The sequence below is a fragment of the Phyllobates terribilis genome, unplaced genomic scaffold (assembly GCF_046119375.1).
Source record: "Phyllobates terribilis strain yellow unplaced genomic scaffold, ASM4611937v1 Scaffold_10__3_contigs__length_209671492, whole genome shotgun sequence".
Taxonomy (NCBI): Eukaryota; Metazoa; Chordata; class Amphibia; order Anura; family Dendrobatidae; genus Phyllobates; species Phyllobates terribilis.
The window spans coordinates 209,168,484-209,182,349 of NW_027362770.1; the positions used below are offsets into that span (position 1 = coordinate 209,168,484).

Here is a 13,866-nt window from a genome sequence, read left to right on the forward strand (position 1 = left end):
CGGAGGATGCCACGGCCGCCCCCGTCTCACCAACCGCACCCAAGACGACACACAGGGTCGCTCGGGGAGATGGCGTGTGGGGGTGGGCCTATGCGGCGCCACCGTCTGGCTTAGACCTGCCTCCTCAGCGGGGGGTCCTCGACCCACTGGCGGGCAGGCACGAGGATTGCGAGAGGGGGGCTGGCCCTCGGGGTCCGCCGCGGCTCCGGCACTAACCCGGCGACGTGGAGGTCGTCGGCCTGGACGTGTCGGCGTCGCCCTCCAGCGTAGTCCCTCTTCCCGCTCGCGCCCTTAACCTCAAAGGGATGCCCGAGCGGCTTTTCTTCCCAGGGCTGCTCCGCGCCCCGGGGGGCGGGAGCGCGGGGGAATCCCAGGTCGGCCTTTCACCGTACTCCCTACCTCTTGGCCCTCGCTCCTTCTCCCGTTCTCCATATAACCCCTCGGCTCTGGGGTTTCCACTCTCCCTCTCTCGCTCTCTCTCTCCTTCTCCCTGCCGAGCCGCCTGGGAGGACGAGGGTCGAGGGGGAAAGGCGATGGTCGGGCTGGGGCACACCGCACGGTGAGAACCCCCTTCGCCTGCCTCCACACCTCTGTCGTCCTCCCCACTGACGTAGGGGCTCGGGAAAAGACTGGAAATCGCGAAGCTCGGCAGTGGCGAAGAGATGCCACCCACAGCCGCCGCTGTCGCCTCCGCTGGCCGTGTACGCATCTGGAAGAAAAGGGCCGCCCTCGGAGATAGTTGTGCTTCCCCGCACAGAGAGCAATTCGGACGACGGGCCCCCACGCCTTGGTGGGTGGGCACCATGCCGTTCGCACGTGTGGGTCATCGGACCGCTGCCTTCGCTTGGGTCGGGTAAAACTTTCCACGGCTCGGCCACCTCCACGGACGGGAGGCGAGGCCGGCGTGCGCGCCCAAAGATAGGTGTCGAAAGCCCGGGGGTAGAGGAGGAAGGGGACCGCTCACCTTAAGCCGGCGCGGGCTCCAAAGCCCGGGCCGAGCGAGCGGCGCCACCTCCCCACCCGGGAGCGCTGCACCAGATCGATCGGAGGAAGAGCAGGGGTGCGTGGAGGGACTTGCCCAAGTACGGAGGCTGCAAACCCCTGTCGTCGGGAGATACGTGCCCACGAGTCCTGGAAGCGCGACTCGGGTACAGGCGCCCTTGCACGGTGAGAACCCCCTTCGCCTGCCTCCACACCTCTGTCGTCCTCCCCACTGACATAGGGATCCAGGAAAAGACTGGAAAGCGCGAAGCTCGGCAGTGATGCGGAGACGCCACCCACCACCGCTGCTGTCGCCACCGCCGCGGAGGCCGCTCGTTCGGACACGAGGGGCGGCGCGGACCTCCGCTGGCTGTGTACGCATCTGGAAGAAAAGGGCCGCCCTCGGAGATAGTTGTGCTTCCCCGCACAGGGAGCGATTAGGACGACGGGCCCCCACGCCTTGGTGGGTGGGCACCATGCCGATCGCACGTGCAGGTCGTCGGACCGCTGCCTTCGCTTGGGTCGGGTAAAACTCCCCACGGCTCGGCCACCTCCACGGACAGGAGGCGAGTCCGGCGTGCGCGCCCAAAGATAGGTGTCGAAAGCCCGGGGGTAGAGGAGGAAGGGGACCGCTCACCTTAAGCCGGCGCGGGCTCCAAAACCCGGGTCGAGCGAGCGGCGCCACCTCCCCACCCAGGAGCACTGCGCCAGATCTATCGGAGGAAGAGCAGGGGTGCGTGGAGGGACTTGCCCAAGTACGGAGGCTGCAAACCCCTGTCGTCGGGAGATACGTGCCCACAAGTCCTGGAAGCGCGACTCGGGTACAGGCGCCCTTGCGGAGGGGGTACTGGATGTGGAACAGCACTGGGGTCGAAGCCACAAAAGCATCCGCCCTCATGGAGCCTCTCCTCAGCCTAAAAATCCAGATTTTAGCCTTGAGGGCACCACCATGTGGAGAACCAGGGCCCGCGGGGGGGGTCTGGCCAGGCTCACTTCAACCCAGGAACACCTCTCTGACTTGGGATAGGCAACCAGCAAAAGTCCCCCCACGCAGCTGAGGAAGCCTGGGTTCAGCCAAGGTGCAGACCTCCAGCCGAACAGGGACTCATAGCCAAAACGCGTAGCCGGGCCTACGGAGGTGAAAACCAGCTTAAATGAGTCGAAATGTGTCGGGCCTGAGAGGTACCTCTCTCTCATATATTCTGCCGGTGGTGTGCAAAACTGGGTCTTTGCATGGAGTGTCACCCTATACCCACTTTAGGGACGCATGCAAAAAAGTGCCCAATCGCCTGGAACTGTCAGGCGGATTCGGCTCCCTGCAATTTCCTCATTCTGGTTCTTTTTCACTTTTTGTCTCTTTTTCGACATCTATTGGGCAGGCTGCATTACTGCAACCGGGGACTCCTCAAAACACTTGGAACTGGTGAGCGGATTCAATTTACCAATGTTTGGCGGGTCCTGGAAGTCAAAATTCTGATTTCTGAAAAAGACTAAGTGTGAAGGACTCATCGGGCAAATCGCTCTGGAACTGAAATCGGATGCACTCACTGACATTTCCTACCTCTCTGGAAGTTTCCTGCACACAGATATTTCCCATAAGCTAACCTCGCAAACCAAATGTCTGAAAATGAGGTTCCTCTCATATAGCGCAATAGAACAAACGTATATGAGATAGGTTAGGTTTTTTCCGTCAACGCTGCTGATGCTTTTCAACCGTGCAGGTGGCTGCCTTATGGGTGCCTCAACCCCTGTGATGCCGTATAGAAGATACGGAGGAATATATCCAGGTTTGAATATTTCCAGCAGCACTACAGGTGATTTGCACCCGTGCGAGCGACTCATCACCTGTTACGCGAGAGCAGTGATTAGCCGCTAGAGCAGAAACTAATCAGCCGAGCGGCTGATGCAGCCTGGATGTGTGCGGCAGAAATTCAGATCACCTCCGCTGCAGATGCAAGGACTTTAAAGCTCAATTTGACTGCGGGAAACGTGTCGCTATGAAGCGGTAAGTAGAAGTTATTCGTCGCCCACATATAGGAGAATGTAACCGCCACACCAGGCTGCGGCGGACCCCATGTTGCACGGTTGTAAAACCGCAGTGAACGTTTGTGTTGCTTATTTCCCCACATCCACCAACGTACACCGATGACTTCCCCCGTGTGCCACAGGGTGACGAGATATCTGTCCACACATCTGAGAAGGGTGTGCATGAGGTCCGAAAGCGTCTCGGAGATAAAAAAAAACTTGGCTATCGCCAAAGATCGACTTAGACTTGTCGCGGCTAAGGGCACAGCTATACTATTCAGCGAGCTCAAGCCTCTGCAATCCCTGGAAGATGTGGTAGCATTTGCCGAAAGCCGGGGGTATTTTATAGTAAACAAACCTACATTTCAGTTAGAAAACATACCGCTGACCTCTGTAGGACAGACCCAGGCGCCAACAGACTGTTTGCCCCCATGCTACATGCCCCCTGTGGAGTCATATTCACATATGATGGACGCGCCTGTCCCTGAACAGTCTGCACACAATTTTGAGGGAGCCCCATGCCCCGAGTCGGACCCCATTGAGGCCATGGATGGCAGCACACAAAACATTCAGTCTAGCCAATGGAGAAACGAAAGCTCCCTGGCTAGAACGGCCGCCGGCTTGTATATGCGTCACTCAGTAAATAGCCCCATGTAGAAGAGCTTCCGCACATATTTGACAGTAACCCGTGGGGTCCCTAATTGTAACCAGGAGGTATCGAATGTTGCACGGTTTCTTTTCTTTATCAACCCAAGATTTATAACTCTGGAGTACTTAACCAAACCAACAAAAGTGAATGATTTTTTTAAAAAACTCAGCAGCCTCAAACTATCGAACCAGACCTCCCTCAAAATACTGAAGCACATTCGGCGATTCACCACCTATCAGATGAGGGGCACACAACTGAGCATAGAGAATCCTCAGCTATAACAGGGCGTGTGAGGTGTTTATGAACTTTACGGAGGACCTGCGTAAGACGTTGTACAGGGGAGTCTGCCAAGACTCAGTGAGCAAGAGGTACCCAATATTCTGAGAGATTTTTACCAAACATCGGCTGTTGGGTAGAAAAGTGCTATAACTGTATTTCACCCCACAGGTACGATACGCTGATGAAGCCCTCCAAGACACCGAATGACTGCCAGAAAATACTGGACAAAGCAAGACCTACATTTCTAGCGAGCATAGAGAATGTCCAGGACGGGGGATCAGAAGAGGACCGAAGGGAAGTTATTCTGTACCTCCAGGCCCTTCTGATTCTAAGACACCTCCAAAGGCCAGGTGTTGTTCGCAATTTGACCGTAAGTAGTGTTAGTCTGCATGGGCAGCGGTCATTGCGGAACCGTCTCAATCATCTCCCTTCTTTTTACACCTTAGGTTTCAGAGTGGAACGGGAGGACCTATCACATGTACCGCGGTGTTCGAAAGACGATTGTCGGTGTGAAAACACACAAGTGTGCATCCACTCAAGTAGCATCGTTCGTGCTTTCAGAGGAAGAACATTCGGTAAGGTTTCTACAAGCCAGGGGACCCGGGCTACCCGACTCCACATGGGGTTGAAACCCCTCTGTTGTCCCCATGCAAAACTCGTTTGAGGTATACCCTCTGGCTCGAGATTAAGTTTTTTTTTCTTTTTCAGTGGTTCAAAGTCTATGCAGAACATATCAGACCTGTCATTGCTGCTGGCCGAGAAATCGCAAACTTTTTTCTGACGTGTACCGGGAAGGTCGTAATGAACCCATCCGCTGCTCTCCGGCGTTATCATGAAAGGTGGGGGAAGAATATCCAGTGTAAATTATCATATGCAGCTACAGGCACTGATTGTTTTTCCTCCACAGCTACAGCCTTCCACATGTCACCAGCCATTTTGTACGACGTGTATGTGAAACGTGGACTTTCTCACGATATTCCGATTCCGAAAAACACTTATTCGCACGATATCTGGTCCACACAAATGGTATGGCTGAGAAAGTTTACCAGGAGAAAGCACTTGTGGATATGTGTCGTGCCCATGAATTGGTAATAAATTCGGGGCAGGCTGTTGGAGACGACAGCCAGGCTGATGGAGCCGAAAGGCTGGCTGATGGAGACGACAGCCAGGTTGATGGAGACGACAGGCGGGCTGATGGATACGACAGCCATGCTGATGGAGCCAACAGGCTGGCTGACGGAGACGACAGCCAGGTTGATGGAGACGACAGGCGGGCTGATGGATATGACAGCCAGGCTGATGGAGCCGACAGGCTGGCTGATGGAGACGACAGCCAGGTTGATGAAGACGACAGGCTGGCTGATGGAGACGACAGCCAGGTTGATGGAGACGACAGGCGGACTGATGGAGATGACAGTCAGCCACCTGTATTGGCTTCCCCCAGTCATTCAGAGAACCAGCAAGCAGACAATATGGAAATCATGAGGCCGATAGCGAAGCCTATTGAGAGGCTAGGCTTAAACACCTTTCGGCTCATCCCAATTAGGTGCACCAAACCAGTGTAAAACTGAGAAAAATTACAACCAATAATAAAGTCATTCAAATGTTCGTCTGCACTTTTATTCCAACCGTAGAATACACGGCCTACCACCGTCCACGGGCTGGGGCCACTATTAGAAGGACTCGGGCCCCCGAGCGACGCCGAGGTGGTCCGGTCTCCCGTATGCCACATTTCCCGACGCCCGCCGGACGGACAGGGATTCAGCACTGGGCTCTTCCCTCTTCACTCGCCGTTACTGAGGGAATCCTGGTTAGTTTATTTTCCTCCGCTTATTAATATGCTGAAATTCAGCGGGTCGCCACGTCTGATCTGAGGTCTTTAGTCTGGTCTGCGAGCGTGCCCTTCCACGCCGCCCCAGGCGGCTACCCCCCAACCCCTGGAAGCTCCGGAGGCAGCCCTGTGTCTCCACAGACAGCCTCACGGCACGCTCCGGGTCGGGGCGGAGGGTAACCGAGCGGGTGGGTCTAGCCTTGGGGGGACGTAAGGGAGAGAGAGAGAGAGAGAGAGAGGGCGTCGGGGTGCGAAGCCTCGGGCCTCCCTCTGAAAATCCCTTGCGACGGGACCCCAGCTGCGCAACGGAGGCGATCGACGGAGGGGCGACCCTCAGACAGGCATAGCCCCGGGAGAAACCCGGGGCCGCAAGGTGCGTTCGAAGTGTCGATGATCAATGTGTCCTGCAATTCACACTAATTCTCGCAGCTAGCTGCGTTCTTCATCGACGCGCGAGCCGAGTGATCCACCGTTAAGAGTCACGCTTCTGGGTCCGGCAGCTCTGGGGCGCCCGGTTTTTCAGTACGTCGGCCGGCAACAGAGGGGGTGCATCGGGGATTTTTCTTGGCCCTGTTGCCCCGGGTGCTCGGCCTCCGCCGTCCCTCCTTCCGGCGGGGAGGGGAACAACGGAGGGCTCGAGACTTCTCGACCTACCCCCCGGTCCTGCAACCCCGGGGAGAGGGGTATAGGGGCGCACGGGCGAACGGTACCCGGGACGGCCTTTCATGTGGGTTTTTTCCTGGGCGGGGGGAACACGGCAGGATTCCCCCGAGAGGCCAGGCGTCCGTCGGTACGACGGAGCAAGAGGGGCTCCCCACACCCTCCCGTCGTCTTCGTCCGCACGGCGATAACCCTCGCTGGACCGTCGCCGCCCCTCCGCGTGCGGGTAGCTCAGGCAGAGCGGAAGTATCCCAGCCGCACACCCCCTTCGGGCAGGGGGAGGCAGTCGGGGAAATCGGCTTCCAGCTCCGCGCCTCCTCGGTTCGGTCATCGCTGTCTTAATGATCCTTCTGCAGGTTCACCTACAGAAACCTTGTTACGACTTTTACTTCCTTCTAGATAGTCAAGTTCGATCGTCTTCTCGGCTCTCCGCCAGGGTCTTGGCGGACCCCGGCAGGGCCAATCCAAGGACCTCACTAAACCATCCAATCGGTAGTAGCGACGGGCGGTGTGTACAAAGGGCAGGGACTTAATCAACGCGAGCTTATGACCCGCACTTACTGGGAATTCCTCGTTCACGGGGAAGAATTGCAATCCCCGATCCCCATCACGAGCGGGGTTCAGCAGGTTACCCGCACCTGTCGGTGAAGGGTAGACACACGCTGGTCCGTTCAGTGTAGCGCGCGTGCAGCCCTGGACATCTAAGGGCATCACAGATCTGTTATTGCTCGATCTCGTGTGGCTGAGCGCCACTTGTCCCTCTAAGAAGCTGGACGCGGACCACGGGGGGTCGCGTAGCTAGTTAGCATGCCGGAGTCTCGTTCGTTATCGGAATTAACCAGACAAATCGCTCCACCAACTAAGAACACCCATGCACCACCACCCACAGAATCGAGAAAGAGCTTTCAATCTGTCAATCCTTTCCGTGTCCGGGCCGGGTGAGGTTTCCCGTGTTGAGTCAAATTAAGCCGCAGGCTCCACTCCTGGTGGTGCCCTTCCGTCAATTCCTTTAAGTTTCAGCTTTGCAACCATACTCCCCCCGGAACCCAAAGACTTTGGTTTCCCGGACGCTGCTCGGCAGGTCATGGGAATGACGCCGCCGGATCGCCAGTTGGCATCATTTATGGTCGGAACTACGACGGTATCTGATCGTCTTCGAACCTCCGACTTTCGTTCTTGATTAATGAAAACATTCTTGGCAAATGCTTTCGCTTTGGTTCGTCTTGTGCCGGTCCAAGAATTTCACCTCTAGCGGCGCAATAAGGATGCCCCCGGCCGTCCCTCTTAATCATGGCCCCAGTTCCGACAACCAACAAAATAGAACCGGAGTCCTATTCCATTATTCCTAGCTGGAGTATTCAGGCGTGGCTGCCTGCTTTGAACACTCTAATTTTTTCAAAGTAAACGCTTCGGGCCCCCGGGACACTCAGTCAAGAGCATCCGGGAGGCACCCCATGGCAAAGGGGCTGGGACTGGCGGTAGCACGCCTTGCGGCAGACCGCCAGCTCGATCCCAAGATCCAACTACGAGCTTTTTAACTGCAGCAGCTTTAGTGTACACTACTGGAGCTGGAATTACCGCGGCTGCTGGCACCAGACTTTCCCTCCAATAGATCCTCGTTAAAGGATTTAAAGTGTACTCATTCCAATTACAGAGCCTCGAAAGAGTCCTGTATTGTTATTTTTCGTCACTACCTCACCGGGTCGGGAGTGGGTAATTTGCGCGCCTGCTGCCTTCCTTGGATGTGGTAGCCGTTTCTCAGGCTCGCTCTCCGGAATCGAACCCTGATTCTCCGTTACCCGTGGTCACCATGGTAGGCACAGAAAGTACCATCAAAAGTTGATAGGGCAGACACCCGAATGGATCGTCGCCGTCACGGGGAAATGCGATCGGCCCGAGGTTATCCAGAGTCGCAAAGCTTACGGTGAGAGCGCAGCAGGGGGGAGGCCGCGGAGGCCGTCCCGACGCCGCGCCTGGTACCCCGGATTGGTTTTGGTCTGATAAATGCACGCATCCCTGGCGGCCAGCGCTCGTTTGCACGTATTAGCTCTAGAATTACCACAGTTGTCCGAGTCAACGGTTTGGAGCGATCAAAGGAATCATAACTGATTTAAAGAGCCATTCGCAGTTTCACTGTACCGTCCGTGTGTACTTACACGTGCATGGCTTAATCTTTGAGACAAGCATATGCTACTGGCAGAATCAACCAGGTAGCCCCCCATCACGACTGGACCGCGTAGAGGTTCGGGAGAGGAGAGGCCTGCGGGTACTCCCTACCTCTTGGCCCTCGTTCCTTCTCCCGTTCTCCATATAACCCCTCGGCTCTGGGGTTTCCACTCTCCCTCTCTCGCTCTTTCTCTCCTTCTCCCTGCCGAGCCGCCTGGGAGGACGAGGGTCGAGGGGGAAAGGCGACGGTCGGGCTGGGGCACACCGCACGGTGAGAACCCCCTTCGCCTGCCTCCACACCTCTGTCGTCCTCCCCACTGACGTAGGGGCTCGGGAAAAGACTGGAAATCGCGAAGCTCGGCAGTGGCGCGGAGACGCCACCCACCGCCGCCGCTATCGCCACCGCCGCGGAGGCCGCCCTGTCGGACACGAGGGGCGGCGTGGGCCTCCGCTGACCGGGTACACATCTGGAAGAAAAGGGCCGCCCTCGGAGAAGATCGTTGTGCATCCCCGCACAGGGAGCGATTCGGACGACGGACCCCACGCCTGGGTGGGTGGACGCCCCGCCGTTAGCCCGTGCGGGTCGTCGGACCGCTGCCTTCGCTGGGGTCGGCTCAAACGCCCCACGGCTCGGCCACCTCCGCGGACGGGAGGCCAGCGTGCGCGCCCAAAGATAGGTGTCAAAAGCCCGGGGGTAGAGGAGGAAGGGGACCGCTCACCTTAAGTCGGCGCGGGCTCCAAAGCCCGGGCTGAGCGAGCGGCGCCACCTCCCCACCAGGGAGCGCTGCGCCAGATCGATCGGAGGAAGAGCAGGGGTGCGTGGAGGGACTTGCCCAAGTACGGAGGCTGCAAACCCCTGTCGTCGGGAGATACGTGCTCACGAGTCCTGGAAGCGCGACTCGGGTACAGGCGCCCTTGCACGGTGAGAACCCCCTTCGCCTGCCTCCACACCTCTGTCGTCCTCCTCACTGACATAGGGATCCGGGAAAAGACTGGAAAGCGCGAAGCTCGGCAGTGGCGCGGAGACGCCACCCACCACCGCCGCTGTCGCCACCGCCGCGGAGGCCGCCCTTTCGGACACGAGGGGCGGCGCGGGCCTCCGCTGGCCGTGTACGCATCTGGAAGAAAAGGGCCGCCCTCGGAGATAGTTGTGCTATCCCGCACAGGGAGCGATTCGGACGACGGGCCCCCACGCCTTGGTGGGTGGGCACCATGCCGTTCGCACGTGCGGGTCGTCGGACCGCTGCCTTCGCTTGGGTCGGGTAAAACTCCCCACGGCTAGGCCACCTCCACGGACGGGAGGCGAGGCCGGCTTGCGCGCCCAAAGATAGGTGTCGAAAGCCCGGGGGTAGAGGAGGAAGGGGACCGCTCACCTTAAGCCGGCGCGGGCTCCAAAGCCCGGGCCGAGCGAGCGGCACCACCTCCCCACCCGGGAGCGCTGCGCCAGATCGATCGGAGGAAGAGCAGGGGTGCGTGGAGGGACTTGCCCAAGTACGGAGGCTGCAAACCCCTGTCGTCGGGAGATACGTGCCCACGAGTCCTGGAAGCGTGACTCGGGTACAGGCGCCCTTGCAAAGGGGGTACTGGATGTGGAACAGCACTGGGGTCGAAGCCACAAAAGCATCCGCCCTCATGGAGCCTCTCCTCAGCCTAAAAATCCAGATTTTAGCCTTGAGGCGCCCCCATGTGGAGAACCAGGGCCCGCGGGGGGGGGTCTGGCCAGGCTCACTTCAACCCAGGAACACCTCTCTGACTTTGGATAGGCAACCAGCAAAAGTCCCCCCACGCAGCTGCGGAAGCCTGGGTTCAGCCAATGTGCAGACCTCCAGCCGAACAGGGACTCATAGCCAAAACGCGTACCCGGGCCTACGGAGGTGAAAACCAGCTTAAATGAGTCGAAATGTGTCGGGGCTGAGAGGTACCTCTCTCTCATATATTCTGCCGGTGGTGTGCAAAACTGGGTCTTTGCATGGAGTGTCACCCTATACCCACTTTAGGGACGCATGCCAAAAAGTACCCGATCGCCTGGAACTGTCAGGCGGATTCGGCTCCCTGGAATTTCCTCATTCTGGTTCTTTTTCACTTTTTGTCTCTTTTTCGACATCTAGTGGGCAGGCTGCATTACTGCAACCGGGGACACCTCAAAACACTTGGAACTGGTGAGCGGATTCAATTTACCAACGTTTGGCGGGTCCTGGAAGTCAAAATTCTGACTTCTGAAAAAGACTAAGTATGAAGGAATCGGGCGAATCGCTCTGGAACTGAAATCGGATGCGCTCACTCACATTTTCCCCTCTCTGGAAGTCTGACACAAGTTGAAAAATTTTCTAAGTCCGCAAAAATTTTTTTTCAACTTTTTTTCAATTTTCCCCACGTGGGATGTATATTTTACCCACACATTTGGAGCCCTCCTGGGATGTCCTATAACATAGTATTCCCTCATTTAGCGGAAATTTTCACAAAAAATTGAAATTTTCAAAGAGTCAGAAATTTGCCAAAAAAACGTGGCTGCCTGCTTTGAACACTCTAATTTTTTCAAAGTAAACGCTTCGGGCCCCCGGGACACTCAGTCAAGAGCATCGGGGAGGCGCCCCAAGGCAAAGGGGCTGGGACTGGCGGTAGCACGCCTTGCGGCAGACCGCCAGCTCGATCCCAAGATCCAACTACGAGCTTTTTAACTGCGGCAGCTTTAGTGTACACTACTGGAGCTGGAACTCTATTTTATTATAAATGTAAAAACACAAACTAGTACAAGTAACGAAAACAATTTCCAGCAATATAACCGATACATAAACAATGTATATACAATGGACCCCACCTGCCTGACAACCACCATACAACCACAGCCTATCCAAACATACCTCAAACTTCCTCCAGACTTACACCTGATTCTGCCGTAACAAAAACCAGAGATGCAGAAGCAAAATACATATAACAAAATATAAACCACATAAACCATATGAAAAAACACACAACATTTAAATCATGAGTAACACATACACTACCCCAACTCTCACTATACCCCCAACCCGAACCGGCCTCCAAGTTCCGAAAAAGTCCTTCCGGACTTAGGGCGAACCCCGACAGTTTTGGGCCTGGGCCAGTCCAAGTTCATGCTTAACCCCCCTCAAAACCCCCACCCCACCTAACTAACCCCCAAAGTAAAAGAACAATAAGACAAAAATAATAATAACAACAACAAGAACAATAACAAAATTACCATCCGCACCGGTTCGGTGCTTGTAAACCCTTTTCATGATACCATTCTCAAAACAAAAAGCTACGGTGAGAAGTTAGCCCACCACCAGGAGGCTTGGAGCAATCCAGAACTAAGGCACCTGGAAGGAGAAACCCCTCCAGAGACGGGAGGCCCCCGATGCACCCAGCCTTTCATACTCCAAGGAGCGCACCTTCACCAGGTCACCAAGGATGTTGCTACATACCTCACCCACTGGGAGGATTTTACTGCCCGTCGACACTAAACACCGTGCATTCCATGTGAAAAACCTAACCACTAGGCTAACTAGAAAAAGAGTGCACTGGTCCCGTCCACCAAGGTCTCTGAACGCTCCATAGGCTCACTCAGCGTAGGAGAGGCCCGCCAGCCTAGGCCAGTCAATGGAAGCGCCCACCCTGTTGCATACCTCTGCATTAAAGGGACACTGAAGCAGGAAGAGCTCCATGCTCTCAAGCGTGTCAGCACAACTCTCACGAGGATAATTCCTATCCTCGGAGTTCCTGTACTTCAAGTTGTCCCTCACATACAGCTTACCCTGAGAGCAGCGCCAAGTCAAGTCCCAATACTTCGCGGGGATCCGTTTTGAATTTAAAAGACGCAACCCGACCTCCAGATCCCGACTTGGGCAGTCCCTGAGGGCCAGTGGCTTTTGAAAATGGGTCGATAAGATCCTCTCCTCGAGAAGTTTCCTCGTGAGAGTCCTCACCTCCCACACTCCCAAACCCCACCGGTGTATTACTTTCAAAACCGGGGTAACATAAGCCGGGAGATGCCCGTGCGGTGTGCGAAGATCCTTCACACGCCCTCCTGTCTCCCAATCCTGGAAGAAGGACTTCAACCATCCCCTACAGGAGAATACCCACAGAGGAGCCCTCTCTTTCCAGAGGTTTGATATATTTAGCTTAAGAAAGGTGCAAACCAAGAACACCACGGGGTTGACCATATTCAACCCCCCTAGTCTCCTCGTACGGTAAGTAACCTCCCGCTTGACTAGGTTCAGCCTGTTTCCCCATAACAGTTGGAAGGCTCTGGCAAAATACAAACGCTGCCTAGATACATTAACAATGGGAGCAGGAAACCTTTGCACAAGCTCACCCTTTCCCTCAGGGTCAAAGACCAACCCTTCCACTGGTCCACTCTCTGGGCGGCAGTTTTAAGTCTACCTTCCCAGTTTTTGGTTGGGTAATCACCCTGGCCAAATTCAACGCCTAGGATCTTGGCATACTCTTGGGGCTCTGGGAGGGTGTCCGGGAGATCAAACCTGGGATCTCCTCCCCCCAGCCAAAGACTCCCACACTTGCTCCGATTGACAATGGAACCAGAGGCCCTGGAGTAGCCCTCCACCTCAGACATCACTGCCCGCACCTCCTCTTCCGAGGAGACAAAAACAGAGACATCATCAGCATAGGCCACTACCTTCAGGGCGGCCTCCCGATCGGCCGCCTGGTCCATCCTCACCCCCGCTACTGGTCCACGATCCACCCTCCTTATGAAGGGATCAATCGCGAACACATACAGCAGGGGACTGAGAGGACATCCCTGACGAACGCCAGAGCCCACCGCAAAGGCCTGTCCAATCCAACCATTCACAAGTGGGAAACTCTCCGCCCCTCTGTACAATGTCTTCAGCCAGTCCACGAACCTCCCTGGTAGACCATACCTCAGAAGAGCGGACCACAGGTACTCGTGATCAACCCGGTGAAAGGCTTTGGCCTGATCCAAGGACAGCAGATACCCCCCCTTCCAGAGGCCAGCCCTACCCTGCTCCACAGCCTCCCGGACACCGAGAACAGCACTAAAAGTGCTACGGCCAGGAACACAGCAGTGCTGGGACTCCGAAAGGAGCCGTGGCGCAAACTTCACTAACCTGTTAAAGAGTACTTTAGCCAAAACCTTCCTGTCCACATTGAGAAGCGCTATGGGCCTCCAGTTCTCAATGTGCGACGGATCCTTTCCCTTAGAAAGAAGGATCAACCTCATTGATCTCGGAAGAGTGCCCGAGGAGAAACACTCATTAAAAACCTGAGTCAATAAGGG

General features: G+C 56.1%; 2 non-coding genes across 2 annotated transcripts; both read right to left on the reverse strand.

The window, feature by feature from the left end:
* Positions 1-6,092: 6,092 nt before the first annotated feature.
* Positions 6,093-6,246, reverse strand: LOC141164912 (5.8S ribosomal RNA). Its single transcript, XR_012250959.1, has one exon. It is a non-coding gene; the product is annotated as a 5.8S ribosomal RNA (ribosomal RNA).
* A 518-nt stretch (positions 6,247-6,764) lies between these two features.
* On the reverse strand, positions 6,765-8,638 carry LOC141164953 (18S ribosomal RNA). Its single transcript, XR_012250998.1, has one exon. It is a non-coding gene; the product is annotated as an 18S ribosomal RNA (ribosomal RNA).
* Positions 8,639-13,866: the final 5,228 nt, after the last annotated feature.